This window comes from Diadema antillarum, unplaced genomic scaffold (assembly GCF_040938485.1).
Source record: "Diadema antillarum isolate AM-2024a unplaced genomic scaffold, OU_Dant_1.0 seq00000455_RagTag, whole genome shotgun sequence".
Taxonomy (NCBI): domain Eukaryota; kingdom Metazoa; phylum Echinodermata; class Echinoidea; order Diadematoida; family Diadematidae; genus Diadema; species Diadema antillarum.
In genome coordinates, this window is record NW_027271427.1 from 775,788 (window position 1) to 781,787 (window position 6,000).

Sequence of the window (6,000 nt, forward strand, 5' to 3'; positions counted from 1 at the left end):
TCCATGGGTGAAGCTGCTAAAATCGATGCTAAGTGGCCGTGTTGTCATCTTTATTCGAGTGTACGCGGGATCAGGATGAAAAGAGTCGATTTTACTCATAGTCAGTTGTTCCAAACAGAGTACAGTGCACTCCCGTTATAACGAAATGCTCGGGACCGGCAGTTTTCTTTCGTTATAACGAAATTTCGTTATAATCGAACAAATACAATATGAAGAGTTTGTTTACAAAAACCGATAAGTCCATTTTTGAAGATTTTAAAGTACGGCCTCTGTCATAAAGTGCAAAACAATATCTTTTAAATGATATATTGGTCACTACATATAAAGGTATATTTTTTAAGTTATGGTCAAAAGAAGCAAACATTTTCTTATTAGTCTCTTTGTTTTTCTTGACCTTAGGCAAATATTGACTTATCGGTTTTTGCAAACAAACTCTTCATATATAACGAAATTGAGGAAGCCAGCATATAAGATATTCTGGAAAGCTATGTGAACAATTAAGCAAATGGTTAATCAATTTCAGATTATTGTAGGGCCTATTAAAATAGCGCAAGTTCCCCTCGGAAAGTGTGCGTGACACACCAAGCGAAAACACACAATTAGCATTTCGTTATAACGGGGCGCATTTCTTTTGCTTTTCTTTGTCAGCGGTGCTCGGAAAAGACTTCGCTATAACGAAAATTTCGCTATAACCGTGCTCAGTATAAGAGATTTTTGTATCGTAGACTTTAATGGCGATAATTTTGGAACCAGAAGTTTTACTTCGTTATAATGAAATTTCGTTCTGTGTTCGTTGTAATGGGAGCGCGCTGTATCAGCTCATTTAGAACCAATTCTAGAGTCATCTAATTGATATGCCTTTAAATATAATTCCAGATCGAGATAGGTTTGAAAACATGCTGGTAGTCAGTGGTACTTGAAAGAAGTAGGCAGATATAATTTATGTATTTCTTTTTTCAATTTCTTTCTTTGAGATGTCCATGCTCTATAATACAAACAGCACAATATACATGGCAAAACGTAACATGTGACCTTCGATACTACTTTAAACCGAACTCCCCTTAGTTTTCGTATCTTTTGCTTGTAAAGAAATCAATTATTGTGCTACCATAACTTATACGAGGAGAATAGATACTAACGTGAAAGGTGTCCAGGAATGAGTGGTTGCGAGAGCAGGAAGTTCTGCGGGTTGAGCGTTTCCCCTCCAAGTCGGGTTACAGTTTTCACAGGCAGGCAGCAATGTTTGATAAGTGGTAGTCTGACTTTCAGCCCCTTTGTTACTACTATTTCGCCATTCAGGATATTGGCGACCTCAACGTGAAAAACTGGTATAGTTTAAGGTGGTTTTGTCCTGTGCCTTTGACTTCGGCAAAGGCGGCGACTTCCGTCGCAGAGTCCAGTTGGCAAAGGGTCTGGAAACCAGACTACTGAGTAGGTCGGTGGTGGAAGTTTGCAAACTTGTTTTCAGATGATGATTTTCTATGCGCAGTGAAGTAGGGAGTGGCTGTGATGTTTGTAAATTGTACAAAATATTACGTTTTACTGTTAGCACTTGGGAGAGAGTTTCTACTGGCCGAACAACTATCTTCTAACTTGGAAACTGCATGATCGCATGTCACATGAAGGTAGTTGGATACCACAAAGAAGATTTATGCCGTGACGGTCATCTAGTTTTCTGCACCTACCGGGAAAAGATTACGGGCGAAAGTGGTAATGTTTATCAGTTTTTTCCCACTTTGATATGCCTGGGTACATTCCTCTTCGTCATTCTTCATACTGTGACATATGTCTCTGTCATTCCCTCAATATTATGATTATCTCTCTCAGCATGAAAAACGGCATCACTTAGTTGCAGGACCCCTATTTCTGAATGACAACTCAACACCCATTTGACTGTGTATGTATAATGATGGTATATTCTAAAGTATTAAATTTTAGTTTCTGTGTCATTTTTCACAGGTATAAAACTTTATCCCTTCCTGAATAAGATCTTCCTGACCATTTTGTTTAAATCATTCTGCCCCACTTGGATGTTGAAAAGCCCAGTTACAGTAGTTTAGCAAACAATCTGAGCAAATGCTGCTGTAATGCTAAAAACCATGAAAGTTGCTCAGTTATTTTTGTAATTATTTAACGTCCTGTTTATCTTTGGGAGCAATGATAACAGAATGTTCAAGATATCACGTTTAATGCATATGTGTAGGTCTACTGTATCACAAAACATCCTACTATATAAAATGTCTGCGGTAAATTCTAAAATATAATGAGATATCAATATTTTTCTCATGAAATATTAACTGTAGACGGTTTAGTCATGAAACATTCTTATTATAACTATCGTTCATTTTTTTGTATGTGTGGTTAACATTACTTAACATTGATAATACGGATTCAAATTCTTTTACAGTGGTTGTTTCTATTCCTAACTCACATTTTAAGACTATTTTGAAGCAATAATGTTGTATTTTTTTGTATCTTCTGCAAATGGTAATTTATGCCTTTAATGGTGTCATTGTATGTTATCATTCTATTTACTAAGTAGTCTGATGTGCAACACAATGTGGAAACATTTCTACCAAAGACATGTACATGCCTTCTATAAGCAACAATGTTTAATGTTAATGCTTTTCTGACTCTTTAGTCCATCACACTTTACGTCTTTATTATGCAGTTCAGGCGAACCAGCACTTTTATATTCATCGAACATGCACTCTTTCAACAAGAAACATACTGAGACCAAAATTTCAATTTGACTGAGACCAAAATTTCAAAAGTTTATTCTTCAGTCTATTTCTCTCTTTTTTTCCTGTGCGAGAGCTCTCCTTTGTCCACCACGGGACTAGCTTTCGCCAAAACTTTCTTTTTTGTTTCACTCCTACTGTCCTATCAAGTATAATTCTAAGATTCTTGAGAAAAGATTCATAAAGATATATAACACTCATACCATCTGCATATATTAGTGTGGTTTTCACAATCCATCTTAAACATGATAATTATACCAATTCATATTTTTCATATTGCATGTGTGTCACATTGAAAATGCATTTCCAGGTTGTTTCATGTACATCACCTATCGGTCATTCAACTAGACAAACATGTTTACGGGTAGGGATAACGAGACAAAGAGTGCGAGTGAGGGAGCGAGAGAGAAAGCGAGAGTGAGAGAGAGAAAGTGATAAGACAGGTGTAAATGTTTTACAAGTCGCGCCATCGATGACCGAGAGGAGTTCATTTATTTTTGCATGTCAATTAATGTAGAAAGAAAAGACAGGAAATAGCTCCAGTTCCGGGAGAGTGCTGTATAGGTGTTTTCGTTCAAGTCCTTTTAGTTGTATCAAAATTATTCCAAATGCCTCGAAAAGGAGTGTCGTAGTCGAGTAGCAATTTAACAGTAGAGTTGGATCTTTTCGGGGCAGACACCATTTTGATTTCACCGAGAGAACATTGAGTTAGCTCCGTGATGGCAGAAAACCAACCTGCCACACTCAGGCGCCAGTTGGCAAGATAATTTTGTGTCTAAGCCCAATTTCGTTTGCGGCCAGGAGCCGTCCGTCCACCTTACCGTCAGCCTGTGTACTGGCTGATTAGAGTTCGGATTTTGTTTGCTGCCAGAAGGCGTATTCCAACAGCCTTTGCAGCCTTCCAGTAGCCAAGAAGAAGAGGCATTTTGGTTATATTACACCGGTCATTGGTAAGTTGAATTGCGATTTGATTTCTGCTTTGTCGTGTAAAAGGATGTGAAAGTGTTTCAGGGCACCACATATAGCCCCGGAGAACCCCGTGAATAAGTGATAAAGTATATTATAAACGATGCGGTGACGTTTGATAAGCTATGCACTGTTATATTTCCAATGTTTGAAACATTTCATTATGTGAATTTTGTATGTTAATTGGATAATAATGCAGTTCTCAAATTTTCACTGTGATGTCAGGATTTTAAGCTGATAATCTTTGTGTGTGTGTGATTAGAACACACCCCACTGGTATATGTTGCATTTAAATAATTTCGTAGATGGCGCCGAGGCCGAGGACGAGCCTACTCCCAGGCCGACGCATTCGCAGCAGAGCGACTGGGTCCGCCCCTCGCTAGGGAGGACTTTGGACGCCAAAGAATACGGAACGCGGGTCCCTCGCGACACTTTGGAGCTGGAACAGCAACCTCGCATATAAGGACGCTCCACCCACGAATCAGTTCATGTTCTGGAATGGGAAGCGAACAGTTTGACAATTAATGTGACTCTGTGGACAACGCAGGTGAGCGATGAACCTGGCGGGTGCATGACACCCTGTAGATATGATTGGTTATGACGTGGAAGTGTCGCTGAAGTAGAGAGATGAAGGTCATGTCAAATTGGTAAAAAGATGAAAATAATGTGCACATAATTCGAAGATTGGTATTTACTTCATGATAATTGCGGGTTAGCACAGAACCCGGATGTAAACGGAAGCAGTGTAATTGAAGACAAGTGTTCTAACCGCGGTAAACCGTCGTGCGTGCAGGCTGGTCATCTCAGGATCAGCACTACGGTGGTGTGAACCAAATAGTGTTGCGCTTGATAGCAGATAGTGTATTGTCAGGGATAACGAATTGATAGCGAAGCTGGTATAATTATTCTGAACAAGTGTCAAGCCAAAATTACAGGTGGAACCGGACCAAGACAGGGTCCCGTTCACATGGTTGTCGAATATAAGAGTATTGTAATTTAATTTATCTCACTAAGAATTTTGATTTTGCATTTTATGTTGGTCACAACTCCTTGATTTCAGTCCTGTAAATATTCCACAAATGCTTATATTAAATTGTACATTGAAGTGAATGGCACGAGTGTGATTGAGTATTATTTGAGTCCGCCCATGTGACAATGTGACACTTTGATCAACTTCCTTAAAATCATCTCCCATATGTAACTCAATGAGTACAGGGAAATTATTGCTACCAAATCTGTCTGTAGTGTCTGATCGGTAATAGTCTGGCTTCCACTACTCCTTCTACTTTGCTCTTCAGGATATTGACGCCCTCTACGTTGAAAACTGGTATAATTTAAGGTGGTTTTGTCCTGTGCCTTTTAGTACTAAAGGCTTGCTAAGGGAGAAAAAAAGGGTGATCGCTGCATTTTATAGTACAAGTGTCCTATTTGGCACACATGTTCCTCTGTACAATTAGAAGTTGTTCATCTAAAGAGACAATCTGTATCTATGCAAATAAACTTTAATTTGCATAATTTATGCAAAAATACATATAAAAATTACTAAAGAATATAATTATGTGCATTCAGTAGAAATACCTAATATGGTAGAAGTATTCTGTAGAGTATGTGGAAACAATTCCTGCAAAAATTGATTTCATACCTATGTAAATAAACATAAAATTTGCATAATTACGCAAGTTATTGTGCAAAAATCTGCATTTTTTGAAAGAATTTCTAAACTATTAAGAACTGGATCTTGTAGTACAAAGTCTGAACCTGGGATGGATGTTCCTTGGGTCAAAAGTAAATGATTCATCTGAAGAGACAAACTGTCTCTATGCAAACAACATGTTATTTGCATAATATGCTTATCAATACTGTAGCGATTTTGGGTCTTTGATATTTGTGATGTTTATGCTGTGCTATATGGTCGCTGGAGTAATTATGAGGCTCCAACTCAGCACTCACAATCCCTTGCACACACGCACTTCACCTCAGCCTCAGCCTGCTCAGGGAGTTCATTGCTGCTGGCAAACACACTCATTATTCACATGCAGAGGACTATGCTATCTGGCATGGCACACGTCACTCAATCATTGTCATCAACATGATCAGATGAGCACGATAATAATTTGCGCCAGAAGTAACTAATACATACCGTCTCAATGATGGTCTTTATTCGCTGGTCGAGTGGTACATGTAGCAACCAGGCCAAAGCGTGGAAATAACTCATGAACTGCTACTAAGTATTTGGAGAACGCTGATCTATTAATGGTACACTGGACCTGCACTCTACTACACAACAGGTACT